We start from the raw sequence: 23,269 nt of genomic DNA on the forward strand, positions 1-23,269 counted from the left end.
TGAGTGTAGACGGAACTGGGAGGGAGGTGGAGGAGGAGGAGAAGGGGGAGACAGTGGAAATAGTGGATGTTGGTGTGTCTGCATCTGGATGGTGTTTGTGTGAGTGCCCGTGGGATATAGTGTGGTGCTTGTGTTTGCCTGTACCACTAGTGTGTGTTGTCTTGTGTGCATGCTCGTTTGGCTGTGTGCTTGGGATGGGTTGGGGTTGAGGAGTATGGGATTAGGGAAGAGTAAGTTGGAGGGGGAGGGTAGAAACAGGGACAATGGCTGCCTTCCGAGAGGAGACCAGAGCCTGGATCGAAATCTGTTGGGCTGCCAATCCAGTGTGAATGCCCTCCAGGAATGCATTAGTCTGTTGCATCTGGGCTGCCAGCCCCTGGATGGCATTCACAATGGTTGACTGCCCTATAGAGACGGATCTCAGGAGGTCAATAGCCCCTTCACTCAGGGCAGCAGGGCTGACTGGAGCAGGGCCTGAGGTGCTGGGGCGAAGGAGATGCCCACCCTCCTGGGTGAGCGGGCATGGGCAACTCGATGAGGGGCTGCTGGGAGGGCGGTGCTGGTATGGGGGGTGGCAGATGTACCTGTAGCTGGGGTGGTCACAGAAGTGTCCACCACCACCAGCTTCCATCAGAGGATGTATCTGTGTCAGAACTGTCTCCTCCAGTCCCCGCCGTGGTGTTCCCCTCACCCTCTGTCCCACTGGTGCCCTCAGCATCAGTGGACTTTACCTTCTGGGTCCTGTGTTATGCAGCTCTCTCTGTCACCAGTACCACTGCTCCTTCGCCAGTTGATGATAATGCACATAAGGACAGGATGACAAAACAAAAAAGGGGGGAAAAGACAAAGGATACACTAGGTCAATGGCTGCACCAAAAACACCGTTGGCGTACACAGCACCCTCACACACAGGGAACAGGCCTATTCAATATGCCATATCACTAGCAGAGGCAATAGCTTGCCACCATGGCATAGGGAGGGGCACACACCGCCAAATGCAGCACACCTGGGACCCAAGCAGCCCTGACCAGTAGTGGATGCCTATGATCTAGGTAGCAGAATTATCCCCTCAGAACCCTAGACACCGGGGGACCTATGCTGCAGTGTCAGGCGTGGCCTAGGGATACCCAGTGACACACATCCCCCACCCGGATACCACCCTACCATGCGTAAGTTGTAATGATGGGCACCGTACTCACCCCCTTGTGGCTGCTGTGATGTCCTCAAGCGCCCATCCAGCTCTGGATAGGCCACCGCCAGTATGCGGGTCATCAGAGGGGTCAGGGTTCGACGGGCACCCTTTCCTCGTTGGGAGGTCATCCCCAGCTGGGCCTCCACCATCTTCGGTGCCCAGCGACTCAGGTCCTCCCACTATTTCCGACAGTGGGTTCCCCGCCTGCCATAGACCCCCAGGGTCCGCACCTCCTTGGCGATGGCACGCCATATACCCTTTTTTTTTATGGGCGCTGACCTGCAGAGGCAATACACACAGGAAAATAGAATTAGACAAACAGCCCTGCCTGTTACACTTATGGCCCACCATACCCCTTCACATCATCATTTACACACACATGGCCCAGCACACAACCTATACGTTGCCCAGAGAACATCCACCCACCCCCCTTACACGAGGCCTCCAAACACATCACTCCATGCATTCCTGCCACATGCATTGTGCCCACAGTGTATCACCTGTTGGTCTGGAGGCCCATACTTCAGTCCATACTGGGGTAGGACCCTATCCACCAGTCTCTCTAACTCCTCAGAAGTGAAGGCTGGGGCCCTTTCCCCAGTCACATGGGCCATGGTAGGTTCCAGGCACAGGTCACAGCAGCACATGCAGTGTGGGTCCTCTGCTATCGAAGATCAGGTAGCAAGTGAGGGATCAGATAGAAAATGGCGGTCACGTCCATGCGGTGCACACCGTCACCGCCTGCGTAGATCACCATTGGCCACTGTAACCCATAGGGCCCAATTATAACCAATGAAGAATGGAACAGCGGTTCCCGACCGCCTCCCACAATGGCGCACAATGTCATCGGAATTACCTCACTTCCACCTGTCCCTCTTGTGCAAGTTCTATCAGTGCTCCATTTCCTGGCAACTGGTTATTTCCAAGTGACAGTGGGCTTGGCAGCAGGAATGTCACAGACAATGTTCTCAATTGTGCTGACAAGATTGTTGTCTGCCCTGATTAAACACATGTGCAGAAGAACGGTATAATGAGGTACATGGGTGAACCAGAAGGATCATTGAGAGAACCTTAGGCTATGTTCCAGTGCTTCCATCTGACAGGTACCCCCTGTGCTACTCACCCAAGAAGGTCTGGCAGATAGTGGTGGCATGCTGCATGTTGCATAACCTGGCCCTCAGACACCATGCCCCATTCCTTCAGGAGGAGGAGGCTGGAGATGCCCGTGCGCCAGCAGTGGTCCCTGTGGACTGTGAGGATGAAGAGGCAGAGGGTGAAGATGAGGACAACAGAACATCAGTGATCAGACAATACTTCCAATGACACACAGGTAGGACAGTGTTACTTCACATTTCAATGAAATTTGTTTGAATGTCTGTGGCACTGGCATGCTGATATTTCCCACTTCTATGCCCACTAACTGTTCCCACTGGCAATTCATTTTGCAGATGTTGGTGACTTCACATACACTCCTGGTGCGATCAATGCAGTCAGCTACAGGTCATTAATCTATGCTCATTTTCTGTACAGTTGAAATGCAATGATTATACCTGTTTCAATGAATACATAAATGTAAAACATTACACACCCCAAACATCTTTTTTTTACAAGGGTGTTTATTGAAGTTCTAAAATATTGAGGGGCAAGTGCAAGGAGATAGGGTGATGATGGAGGAAAGTCCAGGGTATTATTCTTGTCTGTTTGTAGCACAGGTGCATTGTCCAAGGGGACATAGGAAGGGGAGCAATGGCAGTTCAAAGTGGAGAGAATGACTGAGTGGGAAACAAGGATGACAATCAGGAAAGTCTCATTTCCTGGTGGGGGTATTGGCAAGTGTCTCTGGCTTCTGTGGGGATTGCAGGGAATGTTTATGGGGTGGTTCTCCTTCTGCAGGGGGGGATGCTGGTGGCCTGTGAGTCCTGTGGCGGGCCTCCTGTCCACTAGCAGCAGCGGAGGTGGAAGGCTGTTCAGATGTCTAGCTAGTGGCAGGGGCCCGCTGTTGTGGGACGGCCTCCCTCATAATGTTGGCCATGTCTTCCAGGACCCCTGCTATGGAGTTCAGGGTGTTGTTGATGGCCTGCAAGTCCTCCCTGATCCCCTGGTACTGTCCCTCTTGCAGCCACCTGTTCTCCTGCACATTGTCCAGGATCTGGCCCATTGTGTCCTGGGAATGTTGATAGGCTCCCAGGATCTCTGCAAGTGCCTCCTGGAGAGTCGGTTCCCTGGGGATGTCCTCCCCCTGGAACACAGCAGTCCTCCCAGTTTCCCTGTTGGCCTGTGCCTCTGTCCCCTGAACCATGTGCCCACTGCCACTGACCCCAAGTCCGTGATTGTCTTGGGTATGAGGTGTGGCCGGGGATCCCTGTAGAGGTGGACACACTGCTGATTGACGTGTCCTGGGGACAGAGGTGTGGGTACGCTGGGTGGGTGCTGTGGTGGTGTTTCCTGATGGGGAAGGCTCTGTGGTGGTGTGTGACTGGGCCTGGGTAATTGGCTGCCCAGTGGTCCCTGATGGGCCAGATTGGTCATCCAGATCCTGAAGACCAGAGTTGCTGTCATCACTGTGAGCCTTTTCATTTGGGGGACTGGATATTGCTGGCACCTCCTCACTGCTGACATTGGCTGGGATACCTGTGGGGATGTAAATGATGTGTTATGGTTTTTGTGTCTGACATATTGTGCATCCGTGGTTTGCCCTCTTTGGTTGTATTCGCCCTGGCAGCTTTCACTTGTGTATGTTGGTGTATGGTGGGATTGTTAGTTCTCTACGGTGTGCATGCTTTGGTGATGAGTGCCCATGGAGGGCTGTGACGGGTGTCCATGCATTGGTACAGCATGCAGGGCTTGGCATTGGGATAAGTGAGATGTGATGGTGGGGTGTGTGGGAAGTGGGGGAGAGATGGGAGTGAGGGTGTGGGTATGCGATGGCATGCAGGTAGCGGTGTAGTAGTAGTAGTAGAGAGTTGACTTACCAGAGTCCAGTCCTCCTCCTACTCCGGCCAGGCCCTCAGGATGCAGTATTGCCAAGTCTTGCTCCTCCCATTCTGTGAGTTGTGGGGGAGGAGGTGGAGGTCCACCACCAGTCCTGTGTACAGTGAGCTGGTGTCTTGCTGCAATGGAACGTATCTTCCCCGTTAGGTCGTTCCGCCTCTTCCTGATGACATCCCTGGTTCTTGGGTACTGTCCCATGCTGTTGACCCTGTCCACGATTTTCTGCCATAGCTCCATCTTCCTAGCTATCGATATCTGGTGCACCTGTGCTCCAAACAGCTGTGGCTCTACCCTGATGAGTTCCTCCACCATGACCCTTAGCTCCTCCTCTGTAATACGGGAGTGTCTTTGTGGTGCCATGGGTGTTGAGTGAGGTGTGTAGGTGAGGGTGTGTTGGGTAATGTGTTGGGGTGTGTGATGTGGGGTGCGTGAGTGGGGTGCGTGAGTGGTGTATAGGTGTGAATAGTGTGTGGCTCTGGTTCTGTCTGTGGTCTTGGTGTCTCTCTGCTGGCAACTGTTTGTAATGGTAAAGAGTTATGGGTAATGTAGGTGGGTGTTTTAGATTGGTGTGGGTGTGGTGTGTGTATGGTTGTCAGGTGTGTGTTGTTTGAATTGTCCAATGTGGTGTTGTTTTGTATGTGTGTGTCCATTTTAAGCACTGCGGTATGTACCGCCAATGGTTTACCGCCGTTGAATGTCCACCATGGTGATTCATGGGTAATAATATGGTGGGCGTTGTTCTGTTGGCGTAACAGTGTGGGTTTTGATAACGCCAGTAGTGTGGTGGATTTGTATCTGTGGCTGAATACTGACGGATTGGTGTGTGTGTGTGAGTGTCATAATATGGTGAACGGATATCCGCTGGGCAGCGGTAAGTTGGCGCAGTCAGCGTGGCGGTAAGTGGGAATTAAACGCCACTGTCATAATGAGGGTCTATGACTGAGAGCTCTAGATTTGAGGCTCAAGGTAGTGCAAGTTGCTCACAGTGCCTGTCAGTGAGTCATAAAGTTAAAATTAAAATGTTTTACTTACCTCCTCCACTCCTTCTTGTTATTCAGGCCTGACTGAGCATGAAGTCCCAGAGCCAGTGCCCCTAACTAATTCATACACTACTCTCATCCAGTTAATTATGTTAAGCAGCATGAAAGAAGAACCAGTATTGGTTAAAGAGAGGAATGGCTTTATGCTCTTTGTTAGAAATGGGACTCCCCACCAGCCTAAAGCCAGGGGAGACAAATCAATACCTTGATGGGTTTCCCTGGTTAGGGCGATAGAACATGGACCCTGGCCCACAACTGCAGGGGCACACTCCAGTTCTACACCAATCAGATCCCATTTGGGTCCCTATGTCAATGCTTCCCAGGCAGCCTAGATTACCCCAGAGGGCTCACTAGCTGCCAGTGGCCAGAGCCAGGCCCCAGGCTATCCAGGGGCCTCTGGTCTCTGAAACCTCATTGAGTGGAGGGCAGTAGCCCCAGAAGCACAGCAAGCTCTATCCACTCCACTTCTAACCAGTTCAGGGAGTCCACCCTGCCACTGATCCACCAACCTATAGTCCAAATCCATGGGCTGCACAGGGGTTAGAGGAAAGGCTCTCCTCCCCTCCCCCTCATTGTAGGGTCCCGCCACCTTTTCCTAGGAGTGGTACCACCAGAATCCAGAACTATCAGGGCGCTGGGTTCAGCCGTCCTGCCTAATCCTCCCACCAGCCCAAGGTCACCACCCTTGGAATGCACCAGGCTCTGGGGTGAGTCTCTCCCTCCCCAAACCTGACTCCCAGAGTTCCGCACCCCCCACCATGAGAAGTACCTTTAGAATTCATACAAGGGGGGTGAGCATACTAACTGCCCCCCAAATCAGGTCAGAGCTTACCCTCTGAAACTGACCACCAAGCCCAGAGACATCACCCTTAGACTGGACCACTGCCTAGCAAGCCAGGACTTCCTGGGGAGCACACCTACCTCCCACAACAGGGGAAACACCTTCCCAAAGGGTTACGCTAGAGTCTGGCTGGCACGGGTCAATTGACTCCTGCCCACATGGCAGAGCCTGAATCCCCCCAGCCCAGAAATGTTATCACCAGGGTCATTTTCGGGTGGCTCTGACTTCGAGCTGACCCTGACCCTCCTGGTTCTCCACTGGGGCTCTCAACCCCCTCTCAACCCTATGTCGGGATTTCCGCCTCCTAAACTCTGGAGTGAGACTACCAGGAACCAGGACTGAGGGAACACTAACATCAGCCACCCGCCCAAGTCCTCCTGGCAAAATGGGGTCGCTCCAGCAGATGGCCCTATGGTGCAGGCTAGGCCTTCCTCCTGGAGCTCACTCATGGAACCAACCAGGCTCTGAGACTGGGTCTTGGACATCCTAGGACTCAGCCCACCCCCATTCCCTCTTCTCTGAGACCAGACCTTGGATCCCAAACCCATCCCACTACACTTGGACCTACATGGGACACTACAAGCCTCTCCCACCACACCTAGACAACTCCCTCTAGGAACACCCCTAAATGCCTCACCAGACCCTCTGGCACACACCCATTCTAAGCTCCATAGAGTCAGGGGGCTGTATGTTGGTGTAGCCCTGAAAACCAACAACAAAGCAGGTGATCTCTGACAATCAAATTAAGCAGCCCTTCAAAATTGTCTACTGTGCTACCCTTCACCCATTCATACAGTGCCATGCAATATTCCTCCACAAATTCTTCCCAATACTGGTGGGACAGCTTCTTACTGCCCCTGAACCCCTTTCTGTATTCCTCAGGGGTGAAATCATACTTCACAACCAGTGCATCCTTCATAGGGGGATACTCCTTCCTGTCACTCCCTTCCAGGGCCAGTAGGGCATCTATCCCCTCCTCAGAAATATAGCTCTCTAGGCCAGTCCCCCAATCCTCAGGGATCCTGTGCTCTAACAGAGCTACCTCAGATTCCTTCAACCACTGACGCATGTCTCCCCCCTTTTGGAACCTAGGTACCAGATCTTTGAGCATGTGAGAATCATCTTTGTCACTGCACTTAACATTACTGCCACAACTGAACTCCACCTGCAGTGCTGGTAAGTCCAGGCCCTTCAGACTGCACTCAACTGCGAGTCTCTCTCTGGCAAAGTTTCTCTCTGCCATCCTCTCCTCGACTAAGGTCTTCTCTACCTCAGCCCTATTCTCCTCTACTGCCAGTCACGCTAGCTGCAACCTCAGGTCCCTCTCTTCCTGCCTATCTCTCAGCTCAACAGGGAACAAGGAATGTTCTTGGGAGACCGTACACTGGACCATAAAGGTGACACTGTTCCTCACACTGGACCCAGCAAGGGACTCCCTATCACTGGGGCCTTCCCTGTCAACTGGCGTCGCCACCCGGCCATTCTTACCTTCCTGGTCAGTCTCTTTACTGCTCACTAGGGATTAGGTCTGGGAGCCCTCCCATTGGGAACCCTCACTACAATCAGGATCCTCTGAGTTTCCCTAAGAACACTCCTTCCCTGGGCATATGTCACAAACCTTTCAAAAAAATTTAGAGATCTCACAAGGTCCCCACTCTCTGGCAGTCCTCTCTCTCTACAGAACCCTTTTAATTCCTCCTGTGTATAAAACGGCAGGTATTCAAGGTTAAAGGTCAGTCCATTTTGATAAGGTACACAAGTGTGACAATCCAGATACCCTAAGTGTGAGAGCTGAAAATAGGAAAAATGACCAATGAGAGAAAATCAGGAGAAACAAAACATTAAGGGGGTCATTACAACCCTGGCGGACGGTGTTAAAGGTGCGGTAATACCGCAAACAGGCCGGCGGACAAAAAAAGGGAATCATGACCCTGGTGGAAAACGCCAACAAAGACAGCCACTTTAACACCCCGCCCGCCACGGAGGTACAGACAAGCAGCGCGGCGGTCACCGCCAACAGACAGGCGGAAGGCAATGTACCGCCCATAGTATCACAACCTGCCAATCTGCCCCCTTTTCCAGGGCGGATTCACCGTGGATAAAAACACGGCGGAAACAGTTTCTGCAATGGGAAAACGCTCACCTGAACACATCCCACGAGGAAGGAGGACTCCATGGATCCGAAATTACAAATCCTACCGGCCTTGGTATTCCTACTCATCTACGAAGAGCAACGCCGGCGCCGGCGAAGACAACGGTGAGTACTGCACCTATGACATAGGGGAGGCAAAAGTCAGGGGGACACACACGAAACACCCCCACCCTCACCCACTACAACACACACACCAATGCATTCACAAACATCACAGTAACAACCCACAACCCCCCCGGAAGAATGCAAACACAAAACGAAATCAGTTCAAACATTGTAATGTTGCAATATACATGTCTCAAATATATACAGAAATACGATAAAATCATTAAAAAGTATATACATTACGAGAAGTAGTGCAGATATGCACATATCAATGTCCGTGCACCATTAGTCCAAAAATGCATGGGCGAGGCCCACACAAGATACCTGTCCACAAACGGAGAGAACACTGCCGGGGCATCAGAGAGAAATACAACAGGCACCTCAGGGGGAAGGGAAGGGGGGGCACCTCAGCCGGATGAGTGCAAAGCCGGATCCACAATGGGGCTCCATGCCCATTGATGTATCCTGGGGAGTGCAAAGCCACAGTCTCTCAAGTCTCTACAGTGGGTGGTTTGCCCACTGTACTATCCTGGGGAATGCAAAGCCACAGTCTCTCAAGTCTCTACAGTGGGTGGTTTCCCACTGTACCATCCTGGGGAGTGCAAAGCCACAGTCTCTCAAGTCTCTACAGTGGGTGGTTTGCCCACTGTACCATCCTGGGGAGTGCAAAGCCACAGTCTCTCAAGTCTCTACAGTGGGTGGTTTGCCCACTGTACCATCCTGGTGAGTGCAAAGCCACAGTCTCTCAAGTCTCTACAGTGGGTGGTTTTCCCACTGTACCATGCTGGTGAGTGCAAAGCCACAGTCTCACAAGTCTCTACAGTGGGTGGTTTGCCCACTGTACCATCCTGGGGAGTGCAAAGCCACAGTCTCTCAAGTAGATAACAGCCACCACTGGTTCTGGAGGGGCACTGGTGCCCAGACTGGATTAGTTTCCCCGTGACAGTTCCTGTCCCGTCACTGTCCCAGCTGCACATGGGATAACGATGCTTGATGTGGCGGTCTTTTCCTTCTTCAGCGGTGCATGCCCTGTTCAGCGGTGCTTAGCCATGGCGGTGTCTGGACTGTTCAGCGGTGCTTTGCCATGGCGGTTCTGGACTGTTCAGCAGTGCTTAGCCATGGCAGTGTCTGGACTGTTCAGCGGTGCTTAGCCATGGCGGTGTCTGGACTGTTCAGCGGTGCTTTCCCATGGCGGTTCTGGACTGTTCAGCGGTGCTTTGCCATGGCGGTTCTGGACTGTTCAGCAGTGCTTTGCCATGGCGGTCTCTGGACTGTTCAGCGGTGCTGTGCCATGGCGGTTCTGGACTGTTCAGCGGTGCTTAGCCATGGCGGGCTCTGGACTGGGCATTGGTGTGTGGCATGACGTTCTCTGGACTGGGCATTGGTGTGTGGCATGACGTTCTATGGACTGGACATTGGTGTGTGGCATGACGTTCACTGGACTGGGCATTGGTGTGTGGCATGACGTTCTCTGGACTGGACATTGGTGTGTGGCATGACGGTCCCTCATTGCCCAGCGGGGCTGTGGCTGCCGGGGCCCTCCTGGGCACTGACTCCGGCGGTGGTCTCCTGACCAGTGACGATACTTGGGCCCTCCTGGGCACTGACTCCAGCGGTGGTCTCCTGACCAGTGACGATACTTGGGCCCTCCTGGGCAATGACTCCGGCGGTGGCGGTGGTCTCCTGACCAGTGACGATACTTGGGCCCTCCTGGGCACTGACTCCGGCGGTGGCGGTGGTCTCCTGACCAGTGATGATACTTGGGCCCTCCTGGGCAATGACTCCGGCGGTGGTCTCCTGACCAGTGACGATACTTGGGCCCTCCTGGGCAATGACTCCGGCGGTGGCGGTAGTCTCCTGACCAGTGACGATACTTGGGCCCTCCTGGGCAATGACTCTGGCGGTGGTCTCCTGACCAGTGACGATACTTGGGCCCTCCTGGGCACTGACTCCGGCGGTGGCGGTGGTCTCCTGACCAGTGACGATACTTGGGCCCTCCTGGGCAATGACTCTGGCGGTGGTCTCCTGACCAGTGACGATACTTGGGCCCTCCTGGGCAATGACTCCGGCGGTGGTCTCCTGACCAGTGACGATACTTGGGCCCTCCTGGGCACTTACTCCGGCGGTGGTCTCCTGACCAGTGACGATACTTGGCCCTCCTGGGCACTGACTAGAGCGGTGGCCTCCTGACCAGTGACGATACTTGGGCCCTCCTGGGCACTGACTCCGGCGGTGGCTGTGGTCTCCTGACCAGTGACGATACTTGGGCCCTCCGGGGCAATGACTCTGGCGGTGGTCTCTGGACCAGTGACAATGGTGCTGGCGGTGGCGTCCCGGCCACCGGGAAGGATGCCGCCCTTCTCCGCTGTGATGCTCACACCAGGCTGTGCAGACTTCTTCTGGCCCTTCCCCACCTTTGGAGGAGTCACAGCTGACTCTGCTATCCCCCTGGGACCCCTGTGAGTTGTTTTGCCTCCAGGAGTCTTCACACGGTCCCGTCTGCCACTTTCCAATTTCAGAGCCTTTACAGGGGGTGGACTGGCAGTGCCTTGGCTCCGTGTCACACTGCCTGCCCTGGTGGCCGGTGCACTCCACACACCTTGAACACGCACCACTGGTACTGGAGGCTTTTTGGCTGAGGCGCTACGACGGGACTGATGAAGTGGCGGGGGTGGGGGCAAAAAGGTCAAATTTACAGAGGGACAGTTTCTGATGAACACTGGGATGGGTAGCTGGAGGGGGTCTGGGAGTGGAGAAAGAGGAGGTGGTTGTAGGAGGTGTCACTTTAGGTGTTTTGGGTGCAGGTGCAGGTACTGGAGGCTGTCGTGAGGTGGATGGCTGTTGGGTGGGTGTGTGCCTTCGTTTGTGTACTTTGGGAGGGGGCGTCACAGACACACTGGGAGAGGACACAGGGGACGTGTAAATGGGAGTGGAGGTGGTGAGTGCAGGTGAGCGGGGTGTGGTGCTGGGTGTTCTGGTGCGAGTCCTGGTGCCTGTAGATGTAGTGCATGCAGGTGAGAGTGTAGACGAGACTGGGAGGGAGGAGGGAGACGAGGAGGAGGGGGACACAGTGGAGGCAGTGGATGTTGCTGTGTCTGCATGAGGGTGATGCTTGTGTGTGTGCCTGTGGGTTGTGTGGTGCCTATGTTTGCCTGAGCTACTTTTGTGTGTTGAGGTGTGTGCATGCTGGTCTGATGGTGTGCTTGGGATAGGCTGGGGTACAGGAGATTGGGTCTGGGTGGAGGACGGTGGAGGGGGGAGGCTAGACACAGGGACAATGGCTGCCATCAGTGCTGAGGCCAGAGATTGCAGGGTTCGCTGAAGGACAGCCTGACCAGAATTAATGCCCTCCAGGAATGCATTACCGTGTTGCAACTCCCTTTCTACACCCTGTATGGCATTCACATTGGTAGACTGCCCAACAGTGAGTGACCTCAGGAGGTCAATGGCCTCCTCACTGAGGGCAGCAGGGGTGACTGGGGCAGGGCCTGAGGTGCCTGGGGCGAAGGTGATGCCCACCCTCCTGGGTGAGCGGGAACGGGGCGAACGCTGAGGGGCTGCTGGGAGGGCGGTGCTGGTAGGGGAGTTGGCGGCTGTACCTGTAGAAGTGGGGCGCACAGATGGTGCGGCCACCACAAGGGAGCTCCCATCGGCGGACGAGTCCGTGTCGCTGGTTGGTGATCCGGTGGCCGACGTGAAGCTCCCCTCGCCCTCCGTCCCACTGGTGCATTCTGAGTCCGTGGTGTGGCCCTCCATGGCCATGTGGGATGCAGCTCCCTCGTGCTCCGGTGCCACTGTACCTCCACCTGATGATGCTGATGCACAAAAGAACAGGGAGAGCACAAAAAGGGGGGGGGAGACAGAAGAAAGACAGGTTGAGTGCATGGCATACCGCTACCGTTGGCGGACAATACAGACACAGCAGCCCCCTGCACTACGCCGTGCTCCTTGCCCTCTACAGGTGCAATTTCTGGGATCTGGCCTACATGGCTACGGTGGACTTCTGCACACATGGATGCCACAGGGGCATGTATACCTGTTCTTGGCACTCTACTGCGGTGGGGTAGAGTGCCACATGGCCTGCATTACGGAGGCGCCTAGCCTACGTATTTCTGCCTGGCCTAGGTACACCCACAGGCCTCCTCCCCCACCCAGACCCCTCCACTGCGCGCAAAGTCCGCAGAATGAGAGTGTACTCACCCCCTTGTGTCTGCTGTGATGCCCTAAAGCGCCCATCCAACTCAGGGTAGGCCACCGCCAGGATCCGGAACATCAGGGGGATCATGGTGCGATGGGCACCCCTCCCACATTGGGAGTCCATCCCCAGCTGAGCCTCCGCCGTCTTCTTGCTCCAGCGGCGAATGTCCTCCCATCTTTTCCGGCAGTGGGTGCCCCGTCTCTGGTGGACCCCCAGGGTCCGGACGTCCTTGGCGATGGCACGCCAAATGTTCTTCTTCTGGTGGGCGCTGACCTACATGACATGCACAAGGGAAGAAGAGAAGTCATTACCAACTGCACCGTCGATGTGAGTGTCCCCCCTCCCTACCCTAGCCATGTGGCACATTCATTCATGTTCCCTGAACTCTGCCCCCTTCCCTCTTACAACCAGCCCTCTCCACCCAGGCCTAGCCCATAGAACGTGCTACCTGTGTACTAACCTGTTGGTCTGGAGGACCGTAGAGTAGCGTGTACTGGGGAAGGACCCTGTCTACTAGTTTCTCCAACTCCTGAGCAGTGAAGGCAGGGGCCCTTTCCCCAGACGCAGCAGCCATTGTCGCTTCCAGACAGAGGTCACAGCAGCAATTGCAGTGTCGGTCCTCTCCTGTCGAAGATCAGGTATCTAGTGATTGAACAGATAGAAAATGGCGGTGACGTCCGCGGAGGTGACGTCCGCTGCGGTGCGTATCATCACCGGCGGCGCACTTGTTCATTGGCTCCTGGGACCCATAAGGTCCAATGTTAACCAATGCAGCATTGCGCCGCGGTCTACGACCGCCTACCGCGACGGTGTACAATGGCAACGCAGTTACTCCACAATCCCATTGTCCCAGTTTAGAGGTCAGGCAGCCGCCATTTCAGGGGCCCACATGGCTTCATTTACTTCTGCTTCACACATAGCTAGGCCTACACTCAACACACATACAGGAAGGGTTTTGGGTTTGGTGTCGTGTTCTGTGTAACTGTGGGTACATACCTGGAAAATAGTTGACTCTGTGGTCGCTGTTGTCCTGCCTAGGCACCGTCATTTGGGACAATTGAGAAGATGGCGAAATCCTCCGATGTACCGACCGCTGGTGGACCTGTTGACAATGGAGGATCGACATTTAATCGTCACCTACAGGTGCCACTATCCAGGAACTATGTAACCAGTTGGAGCCAGACCTGATGTCACCAATCCGCCATCCCACTCGAATCCCCCCTGACGTGCAGGTGCTGTCAGTGCTCCATTTCCTTGCAAGTGGCTCTTTTCAGACAACAGTAGCCATTGCATCAGGGATGTCCCAGAAAGAGAGAAGACTATCGAGGGTCCCTGGTATAATACGTAGCTCATCCAGGGAAATGCTTGAGTACAAGAAAAGAGAATGAGCTACAACTAATGTTCACTGTTGTCTACAATATAAACAACCAGAGAATCAAGATAACATAAATACGAAAGATGATATTTATTACATATGTATGTACAAAAACATGAGAACGCAATAATCAAAGTTAGATATAAAAATATTTACATATTCACAAGGAAAGACACAAACACTTATATATAATGAATAAATAAAGACACAATGTTACACAAAACAAGAGACAAACAGATATTAAAGACATAACATGGGCAAAAGAAAATCCAAATTGTCCAAGGTATAATAAGATGTAAATTAAATGTACACTTCTTCTTCTTAGAGCCTTAACAGTGTTCATACTGATGACATGTTGTGACTCAATTCATAATCCATTGTAACACCTGTAGGAACTAGGCCAACTCACTTCCTGAATTACCTTTTTTACTCCCCTTTGCCAGCCACTGTTGGCTTTACTGTAGTGTTCTGGTATTCCTAACATGAAATTAACCTTATGTTTGTATTGATCCATTTCAAGGAGGGCAATTCCTCCCCCTTTGTCACAAGGTTTAATGACAATGTTTTTATTCTGCTGTAATCTCAAAAGGGCCTGTTGTCCATTCCTCATCAGATTACAGTTAGGTTTGGGAGTAAATTTACATAATTTCTTAACTTTCTCAAGGACCAAATCCTCAAAAATTCTTATTTCAGGTCCCACCATATCGAGGCTAGTGGTGAAGGTGGATATAGGTTTCAACCCAGACAAATTATTCTCTACAATATTATTTTTGTTCTCAAAAAATCCGGTAAGCCTGATACGTCTAAAAAATACATGTAAATCAGAAACAAGTCCAAAACAATTGATGGATACACTCGGAACAAAGGATAGACCTTTTTTCAAAATAGCTTCTATGTCTGTGTCCAAGGTGCAGAAAGTAAGATTAAATACTGGTATGGGATCTAGTCCCTCCCGTATTGTTGTCTCCTTGTCTGCAGAAAGTGTGTAGGGGTGTCTGTGTTGTAATACCTGCCCCTCTGCTGATTTCTGAACCTGGCACGTTGCGGTCCTCCCCGGGATAAAAAACGGTTGGGCCGATTAAAGCCCTCATGGAAAGAGCTTCTATTACCCGATTGTTCCAATCTATCACTGGAGATTGGATGATCCTTATTGTGGAGACTGCCAGGGAATTGATTGAAATATTAGCTGTAGAAATACAGACATTGGAAGATGATTTAAAAACCCAAGATTCTGTACAGGAAGCCAAGAAACAACTAGAGATGGTAAACCAGGAACTAGACTCTTTTGGTGCCTATCTGATAAAAAGAAAGTCAGATAAACTCAGAAAAGACATCTGATGGATTACCCAAGAGAAAGCTTACCCTTATTTGTCAGAGAAATACTATCAGGATTATAGTCAGACTGGTCAACCGTTAGATCGACAATTTTGGACCAGTAGAAAGATTGTTACTTTTTCTGACACATCTGAGTCTGAGGGTGAAGGCACCAGTGATAGATTGGAACAATCGGGTAATAGAAGCTCTTTCCATGAGGGCTTTAATCGGCCCAACGGTTTTTTATCCCGGGGAGGACCGCAACGTGCCAGGTTCAGAAATTAGGAGACTCTTTTACCCCAACCTGTCCTGGCTATTGACCCCAGTGAGGAATCCCAGGACCAGGGCAGAGGAACGCTACAATGAGGCCCATGGGCGGACTAGGAGGGTGATCGAACACATCTACGGCCTCCTGAAGGCCAGGTTCAGGTGCCTCCATATGACAGGTGGTTCCCTATTCTACTCACCGAAGAAGGTGTGCCAGATCATCATCGCCTGCTCGATGCTTCACAATCTTGCATTGCAACGCCAGGTGCCTTTTCTGCAGGATGATGGTCCAGATGACTGTGTTATGGCAGCTGTGGAGCCTGTGGAGCCTGTGGAGCCTGTGGACAGTGATGAGGAGGAAGCTGAGGAAGAAGACAACGACAACAGGGAGTCAGTCATACAGGAATATTTCCAGTGACACACAGGTGAGAACATTTTCATTTTTACCATTACATTCACTGTCACACGTCTTCCTCTATCCTGTGTGTAATTTAATAGGATTATTTGGTAACTGAGTTGTTCCTTTACATTACAGTTTCACAGGTGTGCTTACCAACGTGTGTCATCTGCATGCATCCTTCAAGGACTTGTGATGTGTGACATAGGTATGTTGCCTTTACAACTAGAAACGCATTTTGACACTGTCATTGATAATACATTTTTACCAAATCATAGACTGACTCAACATTGTTTTGTGTTTCAAGGGTGTTTATTGAAGTGCTCAAAAATTGAGGGGGGTTGTAAAATGGTGATGGGTGATGGTGGAGGAATGTCCATGGCAGAGTCCAGTCTATTAGTCTCACAGGTGCACTGGCCATATGGGCAAAGGAAGTAGAGCTGGGGCAGTTTAAGTACGGACAGGGTAACAAAGTGGGACAGTGGGAAGACAATCAGGGTGGTCTCATTTCCTGGCGGGGGTCTTGCCATCTTGCTCTGTCCTGTTCCCGGATCTCAGGGACCGCTTGCGTGGTGGTTGTCCATCTGCAGGGGGTGGGGTGCTGGTGTGGTGGTCCTGTGGTGGGGCGTCCTGTCCACTAGCGCCGGCGGAGGTGGTGGGCAGTTCATCATCCATGCTAGTGTCAGGGGCCCCTTGGAGTGCCACTGTGTCCCTCAAGGTCTGCTGTATGTCCTTCAGCACCCCTACTATGGTGCCCAAGGCGGAGCTGATGGTCCTGAGCTCCTCCCTGAACCCCAAATACTGTTCCTCCTGCAGGCGCTGGGTCTCCTGAAACTTGACCAGGACCGTCGCCATCGTCTCCTGGGAGTGGTGGTATGCTCCCATGATGGAGGAGAGGGATTCGTGGAGAGTGGGTTCCCTTGGCCTGTCCGCCCCCTGTCGCACAGCAGCCCTCCCAGTTCCCCTGTGTTCCTGTGCCTCCGTCCCCTGGACCGTGTGCCCACTACCACTGCCCCCAGGTCCCTGTTGTTGTTGGGGTGGTGGGTTATCCTGGGTTCCCTGTAGTGGTGGACACACAGCTGATTGACCTGTCCTGGGTACGGAGGTTTGGGCCCGCTGGGTGGGTGCTATGCTGGTGTTACCAGAGGGTGGAAGGTCAGTGTTGGGCTGTGCCTGTGCGAGGGGAACCGACTGTCCAGAGGCCCACGATGGTCCGGGCTGGTCATCAGGATCCAGTAGGGCAGAGCTGCTATCGTCACTGTGGGCCTCTTCTGTGGGTGGAGTGGAGATGTCTGGACCCTCCTGGGTGGTGACGGTCCTTCGTGATCCTGCAGGGGCATAAGGGCATGATTATTTCATGTGTGTGTGTCATGGTGTGCAATGGGTGGGTGAGCATGTACCCCAGTGCAAGCATTTCTGTGTGGGGGCTTGTGTGATGATGGTTAGGGGTTGTTATGGGTATGTGCAGTGAGCCTGCTTTAGTGATGGGTGTCCATGCTTAGTTGTGTCATGCAGGGCTTGGTGTTGGGATGTGTGGTTTGTGTTCTTAGTACATTAGTGAGGAGTTTGGGTGATAGGGGAGGGTGTGAGGGTGGGCGTGTGTGATAGCATGCAGGTAGGGTGGGGATATGATAGTTAAGAATTGACTTACCAGTGTCCATTACTCCACCGACTCCTCCGAGGCCCTCTGGATGCATGATGGTCAAGACTTGCTCCTCCCATGTTGTTAGTTGTGGGGGAGGAGGTGGGGGTCCGCCGCTAGTCCGCTGAACTGCGATGTTGTGCCTGGAGACCGCTGAACGCACCTTCGACCGTAGGTTGTTCCACTTCTTCCTGATGTCCTCCCGATTTCTTGGATGCTGTCCCACAGCGTTGACCCTGTCCATGATTCTTCACCATAGCTCCATCTTCCTGGCTATGGATGTGTGCTGCACCTGTGAGCCAAATAGCTGTGGCTCTACCGGTAGGATTTCCTCCACCATGACCCTGAGGTCCTCCTCGGAAAAGCGGGGGTGTCTTTGGCGTGACATGGGGTGGTGTGTGTGATGTGTGGGGCAGTGTGAGTGTTGATGTGTGTGGTGATGTGTAGTGGTGTGTGGTATTTTGTGCGTGGATGTTGTGTGGGTGATGGTGTTGTGTGCCTCTGTGTGGTGGGATTGTCTATTCTGTGCTGTCTCTCTGGCCTTCGTGAATACATTTTGGTCGTAGGGGTTTGTGGGTGATGTGGGTGTGTGTTTTATATAGTGTTGAGTGTGTGGGAGTGGTGTTTGTATGTGTATCAGGTGTGTGTATTTGGAATTGTCCAATGTGGCGGTGTTTTGGAGATGTGTGTGTATTTTGAGCGCGGCGGTGTGTACCGCCAATGGAATACCGCGGTTGAAAGACCGCCGCGTGGATTCGTGGGTCGTAATAGCATGGGCCTGTTTCTGTTGGCGTGGAGGTGGAGGTTTTGTTTTTGCCAGTTTAACACTGACCTTTGGTGTGGCGGACTTGTGTGGGTGTCTGAATTTCGGCGGATTCCCAGATGTGGGTCATAATAGCTGTGGCAGAATTCTGCGGCGGTGTATTGGCGGTCTTCTGCACGGCGGTAAGCGGCTTTTACCGCCAATGTTGTAATGACCCCCATAATGGTCTAAACACAATTTTTGTGGTGCAACAATGAGTCACAATGGTATTGTGCAAGCGTAAGTCCTATCCTCACTGCTGACAACCAGTGTATGGTTGGTGTATCTGGTTGGCTAAGGTATGCACTTAAGCCAGAGCCTACCCACTCTAGTCGGGCGAGGGAATTACCCACCCAAGATAACCCCTGCTAAACCCCCCTTGGTAGCTTGACATGAGCAGTCAGGCCCATCTCAGAGGCAATGTGTAAAGCAATTGCACAACACACAAAACACATGTGACACATTATCCCTACCACAAAGAAACCACAACACCAAGTTGTATAAAAATAAACTGTATTGTACACAACATCATTAGACCAAACACAACCTGTCAGTAATACCCTTCTACCCAAGCAGTTGACAGAACATTAAACAGTAATATTACTCTCCAAAAGCCAGCAGTAGTCACATAGGTTACTGATTATCCTGCAACATCCTGAACAAACCCTTCACCCATATTATACAAGGGGAGGTAAACCCAGCCCCATAGGTGAAACACAGGACCTCCTGTGCCCCGAGTGAGGGACATGCAGGAATAATGGTGACAGGGTTCGGAACCTCTATGATGATCACCACCCCGGCCTGATGCCTATGTGGCATCCAATGAGGTTTTCCTGCCACTCTGTAAGAGGAGAGAGGCTCTGGCAGCCTCTTGGAAGACCGTGCATCTTCCCCCCCAAGCGCACTACACTGGCTTTGCGGTCCCTGAGATGGTCTGATGAATAGGAGGGACCACTTTGAGGTGTCCCGCCCTCCGGGGGCCCCTCCTATGCACTCGCCAGCACCCAATCTGGTACGCGAGTGTCTGCAATACCTGGGCAGCAGCAGTGATTCCGCCCAAAGTTGGTACCTTCCTATGCCCCGGGGTGAATCTCTTGGTGCGCTTCACCCCGGGGACACCACCAAATGCGCATTTGCTCCAGCCTTCATCTCCATGTGCCCCGGGTGCACTTTCCCCAATCGTGTTTTGGACGCGCTCAATCTTGGTAGCATGCCTGGGAAGCAGCAGTGATTTCTCCCTCGGGGAGACAGCAGAAAGTGCTCCAAACCGCTTTAAACAAATAAAGGTAAGCGCTCCTCACGCGTTTAAGTAATTAAATTGAAGCAGATAAACATAACACTTCTTTCACACTGAGGAAGCCGAAAGTAAAGCACTGTCCTCACGCTTGAAGCATAAAAGTTGCAGGGGGGCAGCGGCCACAGCACCCAGCCCCTGGAGACAATAAGTAGAGGCACTGGGAGGTAGGGCCCAACAATCAGGCCAGGACAATGGGTTTCAGTTAGTTGCAGTTCCTCCTAGTGATCCAGAAGGTCACAGGACAGCACAACAGCAGCAGTCTAAAGCGGTTCCTGGTGAGTCCCTCCAGCAGCATTTTGTGTCCAAGTTAACAGTCCCAAGTGTCTCTCTAACATGGGGAAAAAAACTCCTGTATTTATACTCAGTTCTGCACAACTTTCATAAAGAAGTTCCAACCATTTCCAACTGGTTCTAGGAGTGTCCCCTCTCTCCTCCATCAAAGGCTCCAGGCATCCATTGGGGGTAAAAGAGCCCTGTGTGTGAGGCCAGGGCACAGCCTTTACAAATGCAGGTGTGCCCCACCTCCCCTTCTTCTCAGCCCAGGAAGACCATACAATATGCAGTTGCTCCTCTGTGACACCTCCACCGTGTACAGGCTGTCTGAAAAGTATGCACAAAACCCAGCTGTCACTCTGCCCTAGACTTGGATTGGAGCCAAGTTGCAAAATGCCAGAGACATGAGCACAGAGAAATGCTCACTTTCTAGAAGTGGCATTTTTTTAATGGTAATAAAAAAATCACCTACACCAGCAAGCAGCATTTCTCACTCCCATTACAACCATACCAAACATGCCTACATTAACCCTCAGAGATCAGACGATACCCCCTAGACATAAGCAGGGCATTTCCAATACAATCATATGAGCAAGGCAGCACTCACAGCAGTGAGAAACAAAATAGGCTGCCACTACTAGGACAGGCCATGCAACCAGGCACATGTCCAGCCTTCTACATGCATAGCGCCCTGTCCATAGGAATAGCTAGGGCCTAACTTAGGGGTGACCTTTATGTAGTAAAAGGGGGCGTTTCAGGCTTGGCAAGTAAATGTACATGCCAGGCCTGAAACAGGTTTGAAAGGCTACTTCTGTGGGTGGCGCAAGCAATGCTGAGGGCTCACTAGTAGTATTTAATTTACAGGCTCTATGTATAGGGATAACACTGTACAAGGGACTGACATGTAATCTAAATGTGCCAATTAGGTGTAAGAAAATCATACCCAACTTTAGAAGGGAGAGCACCTGCACTTTAGCACTGATCAGCAGTGATAATGTGCTCAAAGTCCTAGAGTCAACAAGAGGTCAGAAAAAAAGGAGGAAGGAGGCAAAATGTTTGGGGATGGCCATGCAAAAAGGACCAGGTCCAACACTCCTTTTGGCACTGGGGCCTGTGCCTGTTCTCTACCCAGCTGTTTAACACAGATCCTGTTGAAGAGTTTGGAGTGCTCATGTCCGGCTGATCGTCTCAAGACAGCCTGCCAGTGACATTCTCACTTTAAACTGGAGTGGGCAGCACTCCTCCCCTGCTGCCAATCAGCAGCAATGGCCCTGCTCTCACATTCAGCGCAGGCTGGCAGCACAGAAGAGAAAAACTAAAATGGTAATTACATTATTTTATTAACAATTTACCTTTTCAGCTTGGCTGTGCTCGCAGCACAGGGGCAATACAACTCTGCACTAATACAGAAGCCACCACTGGATTTACAAGTAAACTAAATGTGCCAATCAAGTAAACCCAATTTTACCCTATTTTAGGGAGAGGGCACAAGCATGTTAGCTCTGCTTAGCAGTGTTAAGTGCACAGAGTAATAGAGCTAACAAAACAAATCCAGATTTTTTTTTGTAGGAATACCACACCAAAGCTGTCAGTTCTACACAAAAGAGCCACATAATGAGAACAGACAAAGACTTTCAAAGCCCTTACGAGGCATGGCTCATGGAGCTTACAGCAAGAAATGTTTATCTCAGTAATGTCATTCTTGACTGTATGGAAGGGAAGCGTGCACATTCTTGACACCATTCAGTGTCTGACATCCTCAACTTAAAATCTATTTTTTACCTCGCAATAAAATGCCATCACTCTCAAGTGCTGTAAGTAGGCTTTGATAAGGTACAACACAAATGCATTAGACCCATTCATGTTTATTAAAATATCTTGCTTTATGTGGCAATCTTAGCATGGAAGTTCATACTCTCACTCTGATTTCTGCAAATTCGGTTAACGAATATCGATGTTACTTGATAAAAAGATTTATTTCACTCCATTTCAGAATGGAACCTTCGCCGTTCTGAAGAGCTCGCTAATACTCACATTATTATGTGTGACTTGTAAAATACAGCATAAAACGATCTGGCAGTCATCAGATAATACCCCGAGGCTTCGTGACTTAATTTATAAAGGGTATATGGAAAATATTCAGTGCATAATGCATGGTAACTTACAAATTATCTCATGTAATATGCATATAGACTACAATTTCAACAAAATTATTTTAAAAATGGTTGTGCGTAAGGAATGTTAATCAGTTTCAAGGATTAGAAAATGTTTTGACATGCATGCAATTTCCTTCTATTCAAGGGCAGTGGAGAAGCCTAGTTGCACACATACTTGATGAATTGCTCTAGTTTCAACATTTCACACGTAGATTTATATTGTGAGTGCAGAGGTGAAGAACATCAAATTCTGACTGTCACTAATAAAAACACATAGGGGCATATTTATGAGAGGCTTGTGTCGCAGTTGCGCCAAAGCGTTTGATGCAATGGCAGCACAAGCAGGACTCCATATCTATGGGACAACGCATTTGTCTAAATGCACTTTTTTAAAGCATGCATCAAGCAAAAGCTGCATCTAAACCAGATGCGCTACGAGCAAATTAAAATATGCAAGTTAGGTGTTCCCCCAAATCTCAAGCAAATCCAAAGTAGTGATATTTATGGGTTTGCAATGTGTGGTGCATTGTTTGGATGCGGCGCGCAAAGCTTGAAATGTGCAAACAAATCTGTGCATCTTTATCCCAGGCATAAGAAATGATATAATGGCTGAGGTATAATAACCTGAACATTCAAAAACACTTTGGCAAGTTTAACTATGCCATGGAGTTAGAGATTCTGCAGGTCGGACTCACAAGGAGACCACCACCACCACATAGGCAATGAAGGAAGAGGAGCATGTGTTACGGCAGCGCATCTCCCTCACTGATCTCAGGGAGGATGAGGTCATCAAATTCTATAGATGCAGGAGGGAGTCTATCTAAGAATTGCTCCACTAGATTAAACCAAGTGTCCTGCCCCCAACTGCCAGGCCCACTGTAATTCCTCCACAGGTTAAACTGTTCACTGTGCTCCACATGCTTGCTTCTGGTTTCTTCCAGGTCACAACAGCCAGAATGTCAGGAACATCAAAGGCATCATTTTCTACCATCCTACTAACTGTCCTGGATCCAATCATCTGGCTCATACCCCAGTGATGGGCTTTAGGCTGTCATGCGCCATGGTGCAAGGGTGTGTGCATTCTGTCAAGCATAGGACTTGTATGGGAAGATGACCCTTGCAGTACAAAACCTAATAATACTTGTCCCATTTTTTATGTGTACTGTGCATAGCAGCACACATGTAAAGTTGGAATAGTGGAGACTTTTAAAACTTGATCCACTGTTT

Source organism: Pleurodeles waltl, chromosome 9 (assembly GCF_031143425.1).
Source record: "Pleurodeles waltl isolate 20211129_DDA chromosome 9, aPleWal1.hap1.20221129, whole genome shotgun sequence".
In the NCBI taxonomy this organism is placed as follows: Eukaryota; Metazoa; Chordata; class Amphibia; order Caudata; family Salamandridae; genus Pleurodeles; species Pleurodeles waltl.